General features: G+C 43.8%; 1 pseudogene; it reads left to right on the top strand.

Moving 5' to 3' along the window:
• The first annotated feature begins 8,752 nt into the window (after nt 1-8,752).
• On the top strand, nt 8,753-10,376 carry LOC147629907 (scarecrow-like protein 11; annotated as a pseudogene).
• Nucleotides 10,377-11,336: the final 960 nt, after the last annotated feature.

Raw genomic sequence — 11,336 nt, 5'->3', positions numbered from 1 at the left:
AGTTTGAGCAAGTCCAAATGGAGAGTTTGTGTACAAGTGAAAGTCAGTGCAAATATACATATCTGGTTTATAAATGAGTTGCAATTTTGCAAAGATTAGGACCACTAGAAATTTATAAATTAAGTGGAAAGTGTGTGTATAAGTGACCAATGGAAAGTGGAAGAAAGGCATAGATGGTTTCCTTGGTATCCTGAATGAGTTGCGCAAAACTATGGCAAGTTGTAAAGTTTGATAGCGATACCAAAGAGTTGGGACTTACAAAAAAATGCAAAGGTGTATACACTGTAGCCCCCTTATATCTCCCTTATATTGGCTCACAACAGTGTTCGGGCAAAAATATTTTTCTAAAGAGCACATTTCCTTTTGATACATTTTTGAACCAACAATAATGGGAAAATAACCATACTTTTTCAAAATTTCACACTATTTTCATAAAATTTTATACAAGAAAATTTCCTTTTCTCTTCCAATCAAACCGGGTTTTTTGGATTTCTAAAAGGCAGAGTTGGTAGCTGAGACACATTTTTCCCAAACACTGGCTCACAAAGATCACGATATTGAATGCTCTACTTGTAAACATATGCAATCATTTACCAATTTACAAGGCACTATAAATTTACCCAATCCCAAAAATTATGTCACAAACTAAAGAGTATGTATAAATATCAATTTCTGAGAATGTGCAAAGAGCGCTAACTTTTTTTTTTTTTTTGGCAATGCCCACAATAGTGGGCAAGGGCTTTAATATTGTATTAGAAAAACTTCCAAAAGAATACACAAGGGGACTCTAGTACACTACATGTGTATAGAGTTTTTCCGATTACATAACTATTCAATGCTATTCAAGCCACATACCACCTGGGAATCAATATAGACCGATTAGAGTAGTTCCAAAACATTCAAACTTCAAATACAGGCTTAGCACTGAAGAACCCAAGAAAGAGCTAAATTAAAATTTACAATGATGAGAAAAGAAAGTTCCATGTTTATGTGGGGAATGGGGTTTAAAAATATATAGACACGTCCCATCTTGTCTTCCTGTTTATCCTAACTAAGCTTCTGGAAACGCCAACCCTTATTGCAACTACGTCACTAGAGGCCTTTATATGTATGTCTCGTCATATTTGAACATATTGAGCTGTGGCCCTCTATCTCGAGCAATCGAAGGCAAATGTCATTTTGTTAGAAACATTTCAGCTCATGGATTGTTGCTTCCCTTGCCCCTCATGACCGCACCATTGCCCCCACTGCCCCACTGCCCCTCTACTCCACACCTCACTCCACTCAACTCGCTCATGCATACCCCCCCCCTCCAACACCTCAGCTCTTTGCCTTGTGCCCGCCATCACCCCCACCCCTCCTTTGCTCCTCGCCTTGTATCCCTCAATCCACCCATGCACACTTCTAGTGCTGCCCCCCTTGCCTCGGCTTTGCGCCTCGTGCTCGCCCTTGTGTGTGTGGTCTTTCCTGAATCTAAGGGAGAGATAATTATGTATGACAACCATCAGGATGAAGTCAATCTGCATATCAATCTTAAGGAGGATGAAGCCTCTGCATAAGGCACCCAAGCAGTACGCTACTTGGTGCAAAGGCTGTAGGAAGCTCAAAGTAATCCTTCCTTACAACCAGTGGTTCAAGCGCTTATCGAGGCCATATTATCTCTAAGGAAGGGATCTGCATGGACCCTGAAAAGCTTAAGGTAATAGAATAATGGCCTCAGCCTACGAATCTCCATGAGCTACGTAGTTTTATTGGCTTGTGTTGGCTTGTGTTCATATTATAGACGCTTCATTGAGAAGTTTTCTATAATTGCGGGTCCACTCCATGTTTTAACAGAAAAGAAGGTTGAATTTCAATGGACCGCAAAAGAGAATACAACCTTTCATCAACTTAAGGAGAAGCTTATGTCACAACCCCTTTTAGTACTTCCTAACCTCACAAAGACATTTGAGGTATATTGCGATGCGTGCGGTGATAGCATAGGTGCAGTTCTTTCCCAAGAAGGACACTCTATTGCTTATGAAAATTGCCGTTTGCAACCGCAAGAAAGGACTCTTGGCATTAATGAACCTCTTGTTCCCAGAAAGGTTCTTGCTAAAGGATAGACTTCTCCCGAAATAAGTGAGCATGGTAGGAGAGAAAGTGAAAGGGAGCCCCTCGAAGACGACATCCTCCTCCCTCTCCTATTTGCTCATCCAAGAGATGTCGAGCTAGCCCAAGCTCCGACTCTTATGCATCCAGGAGTGGGAGAAGTGAAAGAGGACGACTTCATTGACGAATAAGAACATCTCCTTCCCCTTCTCCACCACCAAGTTCTCCTTCATCTAATGATGCAGAATCAAGCCCCACTCGGAGTAGTTCCGCTCATAGACGGCATCGCCGTGCAAGAACTTATAATGCTTGGAAAATAGCTCTTAAGCTCGAGAAGTTCAAGGAAGGAGGGAAAAATGTTACTTTTCTCTCTTATGATGGCACGTTAGGACTATGTAGACAAGTTTTGGGACTTACATCTCAAAGCCACTGTCTTCAAAAGAATTGATTTCTCCAAGCAAAAGCAACAATATTGTGCGGAACTCCTCGAAGATATGCATGCATATGTTAACGCACAAACGCCAAGGACCATATCAGAAGCTATCCATCACTCAATGGTAGCTGCAAAGGTCTTTCTTCCTTCCACCACCAAGTCGTCTAATAAGCCTCTTGAGAAGAACGAGAAGGCTCCATACAACAAGCGTTCTTCTTAAAATCATAAGGGCAATGGAAAGAAGAACAAGAAGGGAGTTTACAAAGGTCAAAACAGGCTCTCTCCAGAAGAGCTTGAGAAGTACAAGAAGGAGAATCAGTTCTACAAGTGTGGCGAACAAGGGCACGCTTAGAAGGAGAATTGGTGCTACAAGTGTGGCGAACAAGGGCACTCTTATCGTGCCTATCCCACAAGAGCTACCAAAAAGGATACTCCTCAAATTACACAATACCAATCTGATTGCTTTTTCATGAAATGTGCAAGTAATCAGCATCGCCTGAAGTTGGTCTAGTGGCAAAGTCTTGGATGTTCACACATGGTGTAGGTCATAATTGCAAAAGACAAGGGCGATGATCTTAGGTAGGGGCTTAATTATCGGTTATTTGAGAAATAACTGAGCCTTGTTTGTGGTCACACATGGGTAAAGGGGAGGCTTAGTAGGATGAAGCCTTATTAAGGCAATCCCTTAAGAGCTATGTGCCTAGGATTGCATTTCCCCCCTTTTTTGATGATACTCTTTGGTTACACACCTCTGTTTTAATCCTTTTTCTTTGTATTTTGCCTCGGGTTAGGGGTTTCCTAGATATCTTTTTATGGAAAAAAAAGAAGGGAGGCTTAGTAGAACTAAGCCTTTGGGTGGATTGGGACATCTAACTAGAGGGTGCCCACGACGCCGACCTCGCACCATGGGTCCTCAGCAGCCACCGGAGGGTAGCCTCGACAGGGCATTCTTTGGCAGGGACTTTAGCAGCAGCAGGTACTTCAGCACAGGCTACAGATCAGGGCTAGCAGCCTACGCCCAGACGACGACGTCCAGGTGCATAGGGACGACAAGCTCTAGCTCCGCGGCCTCCTATTCCAGCTCGGTAGTGGGTTCCCTCAGGGAATAGATTTGATATTCTACATGAGCGTCAGGAGGACCCGCCTGTTTCCCAGTCTTCTCAAGCTGAGGAACAGGAGCCTCCTCCCCCTCCCTCTTCCTCCCAGCCCTCTCCAGATTCCTCACCCCCCCCCTCGGCCACCCTTCCCCCCCTCCATCCCTCCCCTAGCCGTTCTTCTCCAACCCTCCAGACCTCTCCCTCCCGCCATCGTCCTCCCCCTCCCGCTGGCCTTTCTTCTCCAAAGGTGAGGCGGTCCTTGAGCAACGCTTTATCTACGAGCCGCTTCTCTCGCAAGGAGTCATCGGCCAGGCGCCCTCCCTTGGTCGTCAATACTTCCCCCTTGTCGGTGGTTCCCACAGAGACTTCGAGTTTTCACTTCTTTACGAGGGGGGGGAGATCTGATTATGGCTTCACGGGCACTTTGGAGATTCAGAGTCTGAGATTGCCGCCACTGTGAAGATCTAGGTCCACGTCCTCCTCCTCGCTGCGAGAGGAGACGAGGCCATTGACTCTGCAGTTGCATTCTCTTTTCCTCTTTATGACTCTGTGGCATAGGACTGGACCTCACAGTCAGCTCTAGCCTTGGTGCGCGAGCAGATGCTGGAGTTCTCACGTCACTTGGGCCACATTGAGAGTCATTGACATGCTTGATCCTTTCTGGGCTCTCGCCAAGTTCTCGGCGGTCTTCAGCGATGCTGGAGGATTGGGAGAGCGCCATATTGTGGTACATGTATTTACAGAGGCATGTGTTTACAGAGGCTCGTCTTCCCCCTTGTTATGTATATATTCATGAGGATTACCTAGACCTGGTGGATGCCATGACAAGCGCACGCAGTGCCTGGTCTTTGGTCAGGCAGGCCATGTATGAGAGGCTTTCTTCGGTGCGAGGTCATCTTCCTGTTGGCTAGCATCACAGTTTTGGCTATTTTGCTCTCTCTAGGTCCCCCCCCCTTTTTTCCTAGAGTTTCTCCATGTGTAGCTTTCATGCATTCACTCACATGCACACTTATGGGTCCAGCCCTGTCATGTGGACCCCTCACTTCAGTGGCATGCGTGGCCTTTACTCGAGGTTTCAGTGGCATGCGTGGCCTTTATGCACAACATTGGGAAGCAGTGAAAGGTATCATTCGATATTATCTGAAAGCGACAAAGCACATGTGCATATGCTACGGAAGTCAGGATTTGAGTGTCAAAGGGTACACTGATTCAGATTATGCAGGAGAGTTGGACAAGAGAAGGTCCACGTAAGGCTACATCTTTACATTGACTGGAGGCGCAGTGTCATGGCGATCTCGATTGCAAGATTGTGTTACGCAATCTACAACAAAAGCTGAGTATGTTGCAGCGTTAGAGGCATGCAAAGAAGCTATTTGGCTTGGTAGATTGGTATCAGACTTGGGAATCAAGGAAGAGATGCGAGCTTTGCATTGTGATAGCCAGAGTGCTATACAGTTAGCCAAGAATCTAGTGTTTCATGCAAAGACAAAGCATGTGGATGTGAAGTATCACTTCATCAGAGAGGTGATCGAGGACAAGCAGATACAGCTCGTCAAGGTTCATACCACAGAGAATCCTGTTGATCTACTCACCAAGGGACTTCCAGGGCAAAGCTTTGCACATTGTCGTGAGCTATTGGGCGTTGGGTAGTCTGGTTTTCTACTCATTTTTGTACTCTAGTGTTGTACATAGATACCCCATTTGCTTAAAGTGCCATATTGGACTTTAAGTGGGAGGTGGTTGGGGTATAAAGCCCATATGGCCGGGATAGTGGCCGGGCGTCCATAGCTTGTATATCTTTGATTTCTCTTGTGAATAGACTAACACTTCTAACCCTATCTTCTGTGTGTGCTCAAGCTCCTCCTTCACCGTGTGTGCTCCCGCATCGCTCCCGCAGCTCTTCTACGCGCTCCCGCAGTGCCCACAACCTTAAATCCCTAGATTAAGCTTACTAATCAAGAGAACAAAGAGTCTTTAATCGGGGCACAAATTGGACATCAATCACAAGCTAAGCATTAGAATATCACTTCTTAATGATCAAAGACACAATAGCAACACAATGTGGAGCTCCACGAGCTCAAGAATCAATGCACAAGAAGAGGTGTTTACCTATAACAAACGTGCTCTCTTATCTTCTCATTAACAAAGTGGGTTTTTTTGGCTTTTAAACATGGCCTTGAGGTTGTGGGTTCAAATCTTGATACAAGTTGGAAGCACTTGGCCCCATACTACTTAAAAACCATGGAAATTACAAGATATGTAAAACGGGTAAGCCCTAGGCTTCAAAAAATGGTTCCTACAGCTTAGTGGGTTTCCGCATCAATTCCCATAAATGCTCTTTTCCCGCAACCGCTCCTGTAACCCGCAACAAGTCTGGATAAAACATCTCAAATGTAATTCCCAAAATAGTTTTAAACCACCTTGGGCTACCATCTGGGGATGGTATGCATGAAATAATGGCAGCATCTAAAGCACACATGTTGAATTAGGTTCAATTGGCTTAGTTACATGAGCAGCAAAAGTGTTTGATCAACAGAGTGAATGAGAGTTACCTCTTTAAGCTCATGATCCTTGACAAGGTCGTTTCCCACGTAGCGGGTTACCCAAGGTTACTACACGAACTTGATTTTGGGATTCTCCTGAGTTTGAGTTTGGCGTTCTCAGGAACTTGCACCCTGCATCATCTACATAAAGGCGTCGAGCATTGTTTATGTGACCATAATAGCATAACACTTTTGGAGGTGGTGGGCTTGGGTGGATTGTGTTCTGCGTCCGAATCGAGTCCCAATTGTGCTTTTCAACATCCTCCATTTTGCACTCCGGGTCATGTGTGTAGAGAGCATTGTACTCGTCTTTGTACATGCCTGGGCAGGTACCTAGGGACTCAACCTCAATCCACTCTAAGGTCCATTGTCTCATAGTTCTTGCGAAAAAACTGACCATCTTCATTGGTAAAGTATTGAATCACATTGCGGTGGCCATAACAATGCAGGCGCATCCGTTGGGGTTGGGTCTGCCCTAGCTGATTTGCTTCTGCCTCTCTCACTGCCTCCCTAAGTGTGATTTCAGAGTCACTCCCGTTGTTTGAGTACGAGTAACTAGAGTTACTAGAAATGCTTATGTTGGCTTGCTTTTGGCTGCGGCAAATGCCTTGCAAGCGCTAAGAAGATTAAAGTGCTGGGTGCACTTAGATGCACACATGAGGTTTGATTCTTGCTTACCCTTGATGTTGTCTGTGATTTTGTCTAAGAAGGGCCTCGTGCATAGAGTTGAGTGCTCAGCCTTGAATTTGTTTCCCCTTTGAATGCCTAAAGCTCAAAAAAGGATGTTCTTGAGCTCGATAAAGCCTAGGGTGTAGATGGGATTTTATGGAATGTGTAATAAGCACTTTAGTTGCTACAAAAAATACAAGCTAGTGATGATTTACACCCACCCCTTGCTTCTTGATGAATTAAGGCTCCGTGTGTACAACCAAGTACTATGCTTGATCAGAGTTCAACATGGCTCATGCTCTTCAGTATTCACCTTTGCCGTGACTTGAGAATGAATTTTGGATAGGTTTCAATCCTAAGGGAATGAGCTTTTAATGTGGGGTGAGGCCTATTACACACACAACATGGAATAGTTTCTCTCTCTCCCTAGTGCACATTGCACTCATTTTATGGCCAAGTTTGCAACTCCCTCTTGTAGGGCTATCTCTCTACAATGTGCACACAATGGCTCAAGAAACTTTTTTGCTCTAGCATGCATAGTATCACACATACATTAAACATCGCTCACGCCATTGTTGCCTTGACAAATAGAGGGGGAGGAGCTGGTGCACCCGTGAGAAATGACAACAATGGAAAATGGTTAGTTAGGATAAACAGGAAGACAAGATGGGACGTGTCTATATATTTTTAAACCCCATTCCCCACATAAACATGGAACTTTCTTTTCTCATCATTGTAAATTTTAATTTAGCTCTTTCTTGGGTTCTTCAGTGCTAAGTCTGTATTTGAAGTTTGAATGTTTTGGAACTACTCTAATCGGTCTATATTGATTCCCAGATGGTATGTGGCTTGAATAGCATTGAATAGTTATGTAATTGGAAAAACTCTATACACATGTAGTGTACTAGAGCCCCCTTGTGTATTCTTTTGGAAGTTTTTCTAATACAATATTAAAGCCCCTGCCCACTATTGTGGGCATTGCAAAAAAAAAAAAAAAAAGTTAGTGCTCTTTGCACATTCTCAGAAATTGATATTTATACATACTCTTTAGTTTGTGACATAATTTTTGGGATTGGGTAAATTTATAGTGCTTTGTAAATTGGTAAATGATTGCATATGTTTACAAGTAGAGCATTCAATATCGTGATCTTTGTGAGCCAGTGTTTGGGAAAAATGTGTCTCAGCTACCAACTCTGCCTTTTAGAAATCCAAAAATGCGGGTTTGATTGGAAGAGAAAAGGAAATTTTCCTATATAAAATTTTATGAAAATAGTGTGAAATTTTGAAAAAGTATGGTTATTTTCCCATTATTGTTGGTTCAAAAATGTATCAAAAGGAAATGTGCTCTTTAGAAAAATATTTTTGCCCGAACACTGTTGTGAGCCAATATAAGGGAGATATAAGGGGGCTACAGTGTATACACCTTTGCATTTTTTTGTAAGTCCCAACTCCTTGGTATCACTATCAAACTTTACAACTTGCCATAGTTTTGCGCAACTCATTCAGGATACCAAGGAAACCATCTATGCCTTTCTTCCACTTTCCATTGGTCACTTGTACACACACTTTCCACTTAATTTATAAATTTCTAGTGGTCCTAATCTTTGCAAAATTGCAACTCATTTATCAACCAGATATGTATATTTGCTCTGACTTTCACTTGTACACAAACTCTCCATTTGGACTTGCTCAAACTTTGACCCAGATTGGGCCACTCTTTTATTTTTAACGCCTCAGAGAAGTAGGGATCGACATTGGGCCACATTCGAAAACCAAGGGATTTGGCTGCCGCTTTCTTATATCGAGCCCCTGGAAGATGAACCCATGAACCTGCTAGCCCCTCATAACCCATGAAGCTGTAGCGGCAGCCAAGTAGTTCAGAATCAAGCTGCTCTTCTGAATATTCAAATGTGCTTATGATGGACCCATTTCTAGATTACATCAATGAGATCCTGATGGAAGAAGGTATGGATAAGGCCACTTGCATGCAGCAGGTCGACCATGTGACTTATCAGGCCATCTTCAGTGGCTTCCACAGGATCCTAGGTGAGCATTTGCCGCCCAATTCATACACTGATTCTACTAGGTATGCTGATGTCTTTGATCCGCGTCTTCCGCGTCAACTCATCTATTCTGAAAGCGGCCCTGATGAGCAACATATCAAGGTAGTTACGACCATCCTGCAGCCCTCAAATTTTGGATATAAGGTGCTCCCATTTGTAAAGGTAATGCATTACTTTGCAAATCAGAGCATTCTTAAGGCAGCAGAGGGGGCTTCAAGGCTGCATATTGTGGACTATGGGTGAAGGTATGGCATTCAATGGCCCTGTCTCATAAATGCACTGGCAGACCATCAAGGGGGCCCTCCTTTTCTGGTCATTACGGGCATAGAATTGCCACAGCCAGGCATTGATCCAGCAAAAAGGCTTGAGGAAAGCGGGCGGCAATTGGCAGCGTATGCCAAAACTTATAATGTACCCTTCCAATACCATGCCATTGTCTAATAAGTGGGAAGACCTTGATGCGGCCTCCCTCAACCTCCATGAAGGTGAGGTCCTTGTTGTAAACTGCATCAAGTGCCTGTGCCACCTTGCGGAGGAGAGTGTTGACTTGGCCTTCACGATTTCCCCCGCCAGAAGGTGCTCACCTTCATGCGGAGCCTCAACCCTCACCTTCTTCTCACAGGAGTTAGGACTTATTTAGCACAAAGTTCACCCTTCTTTGTCTCCCACTTCCATGAAGCCCTGTACTCCTTCGCTAATATATTTGACATGCTAGACACACTGTGGGGTGACACCCCTCAAAGGCTTCTATTGGAAAGGAGCTTTTTCTACTGTGACATCCTCAACATTGTGGGTTGTGAGGGTGTGGAAAGACTCGAAACTTACAGGCAATGGCATGCACGCATTTATGTGAAACAACATCATCACAAGGATTTTCTTATCCATGATGATGCGAATGGATGGATGTTGATGGGCTGGAAGGGTCGCACTACGCTTGCTGTTTCAGCGTGGAAGCCCAGTCGTGTGTAAAAGGCAACAGGTATGAACAATTTGGAAGAGGGATGTGTCATGAAGCAACCTTTCCCTGGAGCATTGCAAGGTAAGCAGCCTGGAGATTGCTTCTATCAACTGTAAGCATCTTAGATAAAATCAAGGGAGGGTTGATAGTATGTGTAACATCCGTATTGAAGATGCTCATTGTATCATGATACGGTTATTGATGATGTATGTGACATGGTGAAAGTTCTTCCCATGGCTTGTTTTACCTGCAAGGATGTGGAAAGATCGGAGAGATACAAGATTTACAATGTGAATCATCCTATGAGCTGACCCTGAGCAGCTGTCTATTCCCCTCCCTATGTGAACCATTGTTATCACATGGATGCTTTTGGGTTGGAAGGGCATAAATTGGATTACAAGGCTCTCGTTTCACCATGCCGACTATTTTATGTGATAAATCTTCTTCTTCTTTAAAAGCATTTCTAACAAATCTATAGCTTGTATAGGAAAAGGGTCTAATATTCTTTAGTAAAAATGTAAACACAAGGGATTCTAGAAAAAAAAACATTGAAGACGTGTGCTTATGGAGCTTACATATATTGGCCTCTTGAGGGCTCATGTACTCTTTATCATTGGATTAGTTAGGCTAGTGTCACTCTAGGCAAGGCACCCTCAACAAATGAGGCTAGCCCACGTGGTAAGGCGTTCGCCTCTTTCATGGGCCAGGAGGGTTAGGATCAGCCATTTGACATTATTCTGCACCCGCAGTTCACTTTTTGTCTAGCAAATCAAAGGCTGCCATTTCCTGTGTGTCCGGCAGCCATGGGTGCGTGACACGTGTGTGACACCCGCCTTAGTGTTGCTTCTACTCTTATTGTGTACTTTCACTTCTCTACCAATTGTGTACTTTCTGCCAAATTGCAGTATGAGAGCAGAGGCCCCTCTAATGCAAACCAATATAACATGGCAAGCTCAAACATCAACACCGGTAAGATGTGTCACTCACCTTGTGTACACTTGATCTATGTGGATTCTTGTATGTAGTGTGGAGGAAGAGACACACCAATGCATGATCTAACACTCCAAGCATATCTGAACTCAATCCTCCTCTCATGTTTTCGCTCAAAAACAAATAGACAAGTAGTACATAGAATGCACCAAATCAATCTAGCAAGAAGCAAGAGAGTGAGAGTAGAGAGCATAAGAGAAGAAAACAATGAGGTATAGAATGGTATGATAGATACTACATTGTGCGACATCAACAGCATAGAGGTCTCTAACAATGATTAACACTCGTCACTTCTCACAGCATAGTGTTACATGACATCTACTAGCACACACACCTACAATACAATTCCCAATTTCACATTGTGCACTTCCACTACACTTTACTATTACCTACTCACCATTCACGACTTGCTCTAATCCCCTCCTCTATTTGCCCAAAGAGCCCTCTATTCGTGAAATGGTAGAAGTCCTCATCCTTTGATTGTTGAAACAA

The sequence above is a fragment of the Cibotium barometz genome, chromosome 17 (assembly GCF_041138505.1).
Source record: "Cibotium barometz isolate CiBa-2024 chromosome 17, ASM4113850v1, whole genome shotgun sequence".
NCBI lineage: Eukaryota > Viridiplantae > Streptophyta > Polypodiopsida > Cyatheales > Cibotiaceae > Cibotium > Cibotium barometz.
This window is presented reverse-complemented; position numbering and strand designations above follow the sequence as displayed.